This window comes from Mustela nivalis, assembly GCF_964662115.1.
Source record: "Mustela nivalis genome assembly, chromosome: 8".
Taxonomy (NCBI): Eukaryota; Metazoa; Chordata; class Mammalia; order Carnivora; family Mustelidae; genus Mustela; species Mustela nivalis.
Genome location: NC_139027.1, coordinates 142,975,196 through 142,983,867, shown reverse-complemented (window position 1 = coordinate 142,983,867; position 8,672 = coordinate 142,975,196). Strand labels below are relative to the sequence as shown.

General features: G+C 59.9%; 1 long non-coding RNA gene across 1 annotated transcript; it reads left to right on the top strand.

The window, feature by feature from the left end:
- Positions 1-338: 338 nt before the first annotated feature.
- Positions 339-8,038, top strand: LOC309872410. Its single transcript, XR_014315850.1, has 3 exons — positions 339-1,206; positions 5,395-6,287; positions 7,848-8,038. It is a non-coding gene; the product is annotated as an uncharacterized lncRNA (long non-coding RNA).
- The last annotated feature ends 634 nt before the right edge of the window (positions 8,039-8,672 follow it).

The following is an 8,672-nucleotide window of genomic DNA, read 5'->3' as shown; positions in this document are numbered from 1 at the left end:
CTACCCGGGGGCGGGGGGAGCCCACGCTGTGGACCCCCGCCCTGGAGGCCTGATCCTAAGTCCAGCGGGTCCGGTTTGCAGTGGGGGGGACGGGGGCTTTGGAAATGCCCTCCTGGGGGCGTCCAACACAAAGACTCCGCAGAAGGGGGCTGAATGTTTTGGAGGTCTCTCTGAGGGCCCCTCCTGTCTCCCTCCCCCCACCCCAGCCAGTCACTGTGGCTGGAGAGAATCACCTCATGCGTCCTGCCCTTCAGTGAGAGCCTGGGTGCTCCCAGGACCTCCAGTCCCTCAAACCCTGGAGAAAGCCCGAGCTGTGGTCAGCAAGGACAGGGGGTGCTGACCTTGCTTCCCGCCCGGCCATCCCTGCTCGAGGAAAGCAGCTCTTGCTGTACAGGGGTTGGTGCTGCAGGAGCTCTGCCCACGTGAGGGCAAGGATGGACCCAGCCATGCTCACAGTAGGGGACGGGACTGGGGGCTCTCCTCCAGGGGAGCAGTAGGCCAACCACGTGAGTCTCTAGGGCTGCTGCAACTGACCTCAAACTGGCTTACGATGGCAGAGGTGTCCTCTCCCGCCGCCAAAGTCACTGCAACTGGACATAATTCGGGCATTGGTGGGGCTGTACTCCCCCAGGGGCTCCCATTCCTTGCCTCTGGCAGCTTCTGGTGGCTGCCAAAGTTCCTTGGCTTGCAGCTGGCCCACTCCAGGCCCTGCCCCACAGTCCTGTGGCTTCTCCTCTGTGTGTCCGATGGCCTTTGGCATTCTCTTGTAAGGACGCAGGTGACCGGCCTACGTGAGAGCCCAGCGCCATCTCATCTTGGGACCCACAGCGGAGCTGCTTCTGCAGAGCCCTTCCCGCCACACAGGCCACTTCACAGTTCCGGGGGTTGGGGCCTGAAATCTGTGGGGGCACATCCAGGCCGCTACACTGGGAGAGGCCGCCAGCTGCAGAGATGGGCGCTTGTGGCTCAGAGGTGTCTCCCTGCCTGTCCCCAAGGCGGCCTGGGTCCAAGGAAGATGCATGACCAGAGCGGGACAAGAAGGAAGAGCCTAGCAGCCAGACAGAGCGACGTGTGGCCTGCTCCCCGGCACTGGTGCAGACCCACGTGGGAAGGGTCCGGACTGACCCACAGAGGCCTCCAAGGAGGGGAGCCTGAGTAGGAAAATACAGACAGAGGAAGCCCAGGCAGATTTGTTTCAGACAAACGGTGAATATTTTTTTATTTTTTATTTATTTTATTTATTTTTAGAGATTTTATTTATTCATTTGAGAGAGAGAGGCAGAGACAGAGAGAGCACAAGCAGGGGAGAGGCAGAGGCAGAGGGAGAAGCAGGCTCCCGGCTGAGCAGGGAGCCCGATGCGGGGCTCGGTCCCAGGACCCTGGGATCATGACCTGAGCCGAAGGCAGACGCTTAATGACTAAGCCACCTAGGCGTCCCCCGATAGTTTCTTTCTTTTTTTTTTTTTTTAAGGTTTTATTTATTTATTTGAGAGAGAATGAGTGAGAGAGAGCATGAGTGAGGAGAGGGTCAGAGGGAGAAGCAGGCTCCCCAAGGAGCTGGGAGCCCGATGGGGGACTCGATCCTGGAAGTCTGGGATCATGACCTGAGCCGAAGGCAGTCGCTCAACCCACTGAGCCACCCAGGCGCCCCCCCCAATAATTTCTTAATATAAATACGTCACATACAGTATTAACACAGAAAAAGTATTTGTTCTTTATTGGAGATTCGAACCTGACTGTGTATTTTGTCTGCGACCTGACCTTAGGAAACCAGGTGCTTCCTACTGCTCTCCTGGGCACCCCCCCACCCCCAGACTTCTGTGGCTGGGGGGACCTGGTGACCTGAAATCTGTCTGCCCCAGGAAGCTGTCCTCACGGCTTGGCCCAGTGAGGGTTGGGGTCAAATCAAATTAAACTGTCAGCCTGGGACACGGTGGGAGTGAAAAGCAGCTCATGGGGGTGGAAGGACTGTAGGGTCTTTCGGGGGCCCCTCCCCTCCCTTCCCCTCCCGTCTGCTGTGGCAACTCTGGGTCCGTCTGGGAGTCCCGGTCACTCGGACCCCGCAGGCAGGGCTAGAGCTGAGTGTCCTGCCCAGCAGAGGTCTGTGTTTGCCTCCTGCCCCCCCACCCCGTGCTGGTCCCCCCCAGAGGGGGTGCATTTCTAGCACTGGGTCACGGATGCTTCCAGCTTCGCGGACTCCGGGGAGGGTGTGGAGACAGAGGTGGGAGCACTTCTTCCTTCCCACCAGGGTCTGAGACAGGTGAGGGTGCTGGCTGTGGTCCAGCGTGGGGTTTTTGGGGAGGGTCTCAGCACTTTGGGCCCGTTCTGGGGCCAGGTGATGAAGTCAGGCCCAGAAAGTTCCACGGGCCCGGATCTGGAGCCTGGCAGGTTCGGTGCCTCGTGGCACCCCTGGTGCCAGGCTCAGAGAGGGGCCCACGGGAAGGCCAGGGAACCTGGGCCTCAGCCTGGTGGGGGTGCAGCAACTCCGGGCACCCACGGAGGGGGCAGCACACCTCCCCAGGCATTCGCACCTGCCTCCAGCAGCTGGGGGGCTCCCCCCCACCCCGCTGCCTCCAGCACTCTGGTGGCAGGGTGGGGAGGCCTGCACTCAGGGGGCGGGGCTTCTGGGGGCCAATGAGCCCGGCCACATCTTTGGCAGGGGAGGTGTGTGGGGGGTTGGGGACCGGCACAGCCTCCTCTGTGACACCCCTGGCCTTCAGTTTGTACAATGTCATCACACGTCACGGGGCCTCTGGAAAACCCTGTGGATCTGAGAGAGCAGTCTTGAGAGAGACAAGGCCTTGGAGTTATTGTGCAAACAGTTTTTGACTTCTAGGGCCTTCTAGAAGGTTCTTAGGACTTGAGGTGCTTGGACTGAACTTTGAGAGCTGCTGATCTCAGCAGTGCTGCCAGCGGCAAAGCACAAGGACCGAACTGGTGGTTCACTGGGTCGCAGCAGGTACGGGCGCACAGGTGCGGCCGCCGCCTCCCCTCCAACCCCTGTACTGTCCAGTGCTCACTGGGGCTGTGCTTATGGCTTACAGGGGTGAGAAGGAGCTGCAAGCTTGGAGCGCAGGGGAAGGGGGCATTCCTTTGGTCTGGTGGGCCCTTTCCCACCGCAGGCTGAGCTGAGTAGGGGACACCAGAGTGGCAGCTTGGGGAGCCCCGTGGGCAGCTGGATGGGCCCATGGAGGGGGACACGGTAGGGGGTACCACAGCTTGACCATACTCGGCAACCTCAGGGCTAGGGGCCCAAACTGGGACGCAGATTGGCACTCACGAAGGGTTCACATTTCTGGGCTATGGAGGGGGATGTGGAGGCCCAGAGAGGTGCCCTGGCTGCCCCGGGCTGTCTGGGGCCTGGGCTCAGTATGGCGGCACCCAAGGCTAGGGCTGTGGGGTCATGTGCCACCACTCTCTGCTGGGCTCTGGACAATTATTTTTCAAGATTTTATTTATTGATTTGTCAGGGAGAGAGAGAGAACACAAGCAGGGTTGATGAGCAGGGAGCCTGATGCAGGACTCGATTCCAGGACCCCGGGATCTGCGCCAAAGGCAGACACTTCACCTACAGAGCCCCACAGGCGGCCCTGGGCTGTGCATAATTTAAAGCAGGAGCCACCAGGACCCAACTCCTTCACTCTTTGGGTGCCTCTGAATATTTCACTAGTTGTTGAGCCTGCGGGGTCCTGCTGAGCCGGCCAGATCAGGTCTGTCTCCTGTCCTTGTCTGCCCGGGGCTCCTGGCGCCCTCCCCTCAAAGCAGACCTCATCTTCTCTCCCTCCCCCAGGGTCCAGCGTGGCCCTGCCAAGGACAATTCTGTGTCTGAACAGTAGTTTCGGTCCCCAGCAATGGGGTTTTGGGATTTTTCACGAGGGAGTAACTGTCCTTGTGGGTAACTGGGGTATGTCTACAAGTGGGACCATGGGTATGCCAGAACAGATCTGTACAACTCTGGTGTGCACCCAGCCAGGGCATGCCTGTGTGGGGCTCCTGGGTGTGGGGAGAACTCGGGGAGGGGGCATCCCTGAGCTCTGAGCTCTGCCGTGACTGCAGGCGTGGGTGTACGTGAACACAAGTGGCTGTAGGTGCGAGTGCGCGTCCATTTGGATGCGTGTTTGTGCTAAAGAGAGAGCACATGTCTGTGTGTGCTCAAGTGTGTGCACACACACCGTCCCGCATCTCAGCCTTGTGTGCCCTGCCGGCTGGCCGTCTAGTGCCAGAGCCGAGCCCCCAAGAAGCACCTGTGAGAGGCTGGACTCAGGCCGCGCTGGGCCCTCACCCAGTCCCGTGGCCTCGCAGGCAGAGGCTCGCTGGGCCGCGGGGCTGTCGGGGTGCTCCCAGCTCCGCTGGGGTGAGTCAGTGCAGGAGGGAGCATGGTGTCAGTGAGAGATGTGGGGCGCCGGCTCCTTCCCTGGCTTCGCTCCCTGTGTCTCACTGTGGGGGTCATCTGGGGAGGAGGCAGAGGGGGTGGGGGCTTGAGTCAAGAACAGCTCCGACACGGGCTCGGAATGGGGTCGGCCGCGGTGGCTGTCAGCCTCATCAGCCACCCTGGACTGTGGGCTGAGTGGGGGCCCAAGGCAGGGTTGGGGGAGGTGAGAGGGCACCCAGGCTGTGCTCATCCCGTGTCCACCTCGGGCGGAGTGGGTGGGCCTGGAGACATCAGTGGGGCGGGGGGGCAAATCCGTCCCTGGGCTGCCTCCCTGAACGTTCTTGGTGAAGTGGGTGCTGGCGGCTGGGGGGGAAGGGAGCGTTGCTCCTGCAGGCTCATGGGAAGGGCATGGGGGCCAGCCCTGTGTGCCTGCTGGGCCTGCTGGGACGCCTGGCCCAGCACCCTGGGGGCTGGTCATTGCCAGCTGCTGTTTGAAGTTACAGCAGTCAAGCAGGCTGGGGTCACTGGGCTCCTGGGGTCGTCGGTTTGGAAAGCAGAGGGCAGTGCTGAACCGAACGGGGAGCCAGAGGGCACACAGAGGGAGGTGAAGACATGGAGAAGAGGGCCGGCCCGAATCCCACGGTGGGGAGGGGCAACACCTCCCCTCTCACCTCCTGGCCTGTGAGCCAAGCTGGTGTCCTCCCAAGGGAGCGGGGCTTAGACCTCAGCTCTGCGCACCTCCAGGCTGAGGTGCGGCCGAATGGCTCCCAGGGAGGGGTGCTCCTGGACTGCCGGCGGCCTTTACTCTGTGTGTCCCGACAGCCAGGCCTTCATTTTGGGTGAGGAAGCAGTGCATGTTGGAGATGGAACACACTCAGAGCCGGCCCTGGAACGCATTCATTTATTTTTACTTTAATGCTTATATAATGCTGGGCATTGTCTAACCGCTTTACAAATCCTAACTCACTGCGCTGTCGTGACAACCCTGTGATGTATGTACTATTATTATCACCCATTTACAGACTAAGAAACCGTGGTACAGAGAGGTTCCGCAACCGCCCGAAGCCATGTGTGTGCGTTAAGCCTGTAAACCGTGAGACATAGCAAAGACTCCATTGTTCTGTGATGGGGTAAACGTAGCGTTTTGTCGGCAAGCTAGGACATGACAACGAGGAAGGTGCTGGGCTGCTGTGCTGAGCTCTGATGAGGAGCTGGTGACGGGCCTGACCAGCTGCCCCTTGGCGATCGAGGCCCTTCACCCAGATACTTGCCTGCACAAAGCCCTTCGGGGTGGGGGAAAGTCACCCTCCTTCCCAATATCCCAGATTCTTGTCTCCTTTCTCACGACAATTCTCATCCCTCAGCTTGGGTATTATTAGGAGCTTTGGGGAGAAAAATCCATGTATGTGCGCTATTTCACACTAAGGTGTGGATGGCTAACTTACCAGAAATATTTGCATTTTACAAGAAGACTTTGTCAGCCTAAATCTTGGTGTGCCAACCTCAGCACCACGGCCACCTGGGGATAGAGAGCGCTTGGCTGGGGGGCGGGGCGGGGCGGGGCGGGAGGGCTTTCCGGTACGAGGCAGCCGCTCTCCACCCACTAAATCTCACGGCTGCTCCTGTCGTGGTAACCAGACAGCGCCAGGCATTACCTGCTGTCAGCCCAGGTGGGAGCACCTGGCCTACAGGGGCCCTCTCTGCTGGGGGGACGCCAGAAAGGGAGGTGGTCGGCATGTCCGAGCTGGGGGGGTGGACAGTGTCTTCTTTTCTACAGCAACCTGTGCAGGGGCTCTGCAGGACGCCAAGGAAGAGGGCTCAGTGGCAGCCTGGGATTCCCACGGCTCCTTCCTGACCTTCCCTGGACACTACTCCAAGCTGGACGTTGCTGGGGACGTTTTGCAGCTCCGCTCAGGTCAGTGTCCCAGCAACCCCACGAGGTGGGGGCCTCTTCCCTCCGCTTGACCCGTGAGAAGCCCAGGGCTCTGCTCAAGGTCTCAGAGCTCGGGCGAGATCGTGGGTCACTTCAGGGCCACGTCCTGCAGCAGCCACACCTGCCTTCAGTAATGCGATGGGCAGGAGCCTGGTGTTCGCTGGTGGCGAGGCTCCGCAGGAGCCATCCCGGCAGGGCCGTCGGGCTGGCGAAGGCTCCGACTCTGTCTGGGCTGACGATAGCTTGCGTCTACTGACCAGAGAGTCCAGGCTTCCTGTTGTGTCCCTTTAGCTCAGCATGTGGTGACCTTGTCCTGGAAGAGGGGGTGGGTGGGGGACAGGGACAGCCCACGAGCCCTGCCCCAGGTTGGGCACCTCTGTCCAAAGCCTACTGGACATCTGGCCGAGCAAGCATGGCCCTCCAATGAGCCGGGGCCAGCCATGGGCGGGCAGCCAGGACCCAGATGCTGACAGCCTATATGTGGGCAGGCAGCTGGCCGCTGTGCTGGCCACGAGCCAGTCACCATGGCACTGAGCTCCAGCGGCCCATGTCCTCCCATGGACTAGCACTGCAGTCCCCGAGCCACCCAGGCTCCAGGCCAGTCACTGAGGGCCCGTCCTGGCTGGAGGCTCCTAGTGATGTCGAGCTCTAGAACCAAGTGACTGTCATTCAAGGAGTGTTGAAGAGCAACTCTCTGGGCTGGGCTGGGGGTGTGAGTGCACGAGGGTGTGTGTGCACAGGGCTGGGGGTGTGAGGCACGAGGGTGTGAGTGTGTGCACGGGACTGAGGGTGTGTGCACGGCCTGTCCAGTGGAGGAGTGAACAAGAGGCAAGCAAATAAGCCACAGTTTCAGATCCCGATGAGGACTGAGAAGGACTCAGGTGTCCCCTTCAGGGAAGACCCATAAGCTTGGCCTCCCTGAGAAGACGTGCAGAGACCTCCATGTGCCGGCCGAGGAAACAGAACGCCTGGCACAGGAAGCAGTGCATACGGACAATCCTTTCCTGGCTCGGGGGTCCCTGAGGCTGTGGTGTGCCTGGGGTTGGGGGGAAGGGAGAGGAGCGGGGGTGGGGATGGGGGCAGAGCCGTGGATGTGCAGGTGGGGTGGTCTGAGAGCTGCAGGGGCGGGTTACAGAGGTGAAGAGAGCACTAGGTTATGGTCGAAGGGCCACGGGAGCATTGATGGGTCCAGACCCTTGGAGGGGCCCGGCTCAGACCCGCCGTCACAGGGCGTGAGTGAGGGCCCATCTGTCCCTCAGATTTTATCTGCCGCAGAACAGGGACCATTGGTCGTAGTTTTTTCATTTGCCCAGAGGTGTGGAAAGGGGTGTCGGGTGCCTTCTCTGTGGACCAGAACTGACACAATGCGCAACCTCCCAAACACCATCCCTGTGTGTTCCTGGAGGCCGGGCTGGGGCGGGGGGGGGGGTGTGTGTGTGGGTGTGCAGTGGGGGCGGGGCCGTGGTGGCAGAGGCCGAGCAGGGGCTCCCCTCGAAGGCCCAGAATCTACCTGTTGGTTTCCGCCCTTCTGGATGTGTCCAGGACCGCCGTCACTCCGCAGCCTACCTCCACGTCATGGACACCCTCGGACAACTGGTGCCAAAGAATTATCACGGCTGCAAAATACCAACCAGCTCCCTCATGTGATTAGTCGCTTTGCCAGGGGCTGGGGAAGCTTGTTGTGAACTCCGATCCTTGAAAAAAACCTATAAATTAAATTTTTATTGACTTTAGTATGAGACTTTTTTAAAAAAATCAATGCTTTCATATTCAATCTCTTCCTTGCTGCCCTGCGCACCACCCGCACCCCCCCCCACCACCACCGTGAGCTGGATAAAGCCAGCCCTTCCTCCTCCTAATATCGGAAAATTCCCTGGAGGGAGGGCTGGGACTTTCTGTCTGGGTAGGCACTTCCTGTTGTCCAAATTACCAATCAAGACGAAGACAGCCCTGACCCAGGTTAAGGGATTGAGAGCCTGTTTCCTCATTTCCCCAAATGAAGTCTTGTTTCTTGGGCTGGTGGAGTGTCCCCTCTGGCCTCTGCCGGGGTCCTCTGTTTTCCTGAGGCCAGCATGATTGGAGAAGGAGCTTGCTCCTTTTCTACTGGGAGGAGGTGGGTGCTGGTGAAATAGGAAGCTTTGCTTTCCGGTGTCTGCCCCCCGGGGTCCCCATGGTCACTGGCCCAGAGAACTCAGTGTGGCTGAAAACCTGGATGTAAATATCTTCTATGTGACCACCAGATGGGCTCCACGAGCAGGTGTCAGAGCTGCCCCTACCCTACCCCGGAATGGCCCGTGCAGCATCACTGCTGGTGTCCCTTGGCCAGGACGAGCAACTTTTGGAAGCCTGTTTCTTCTGGACTCACTT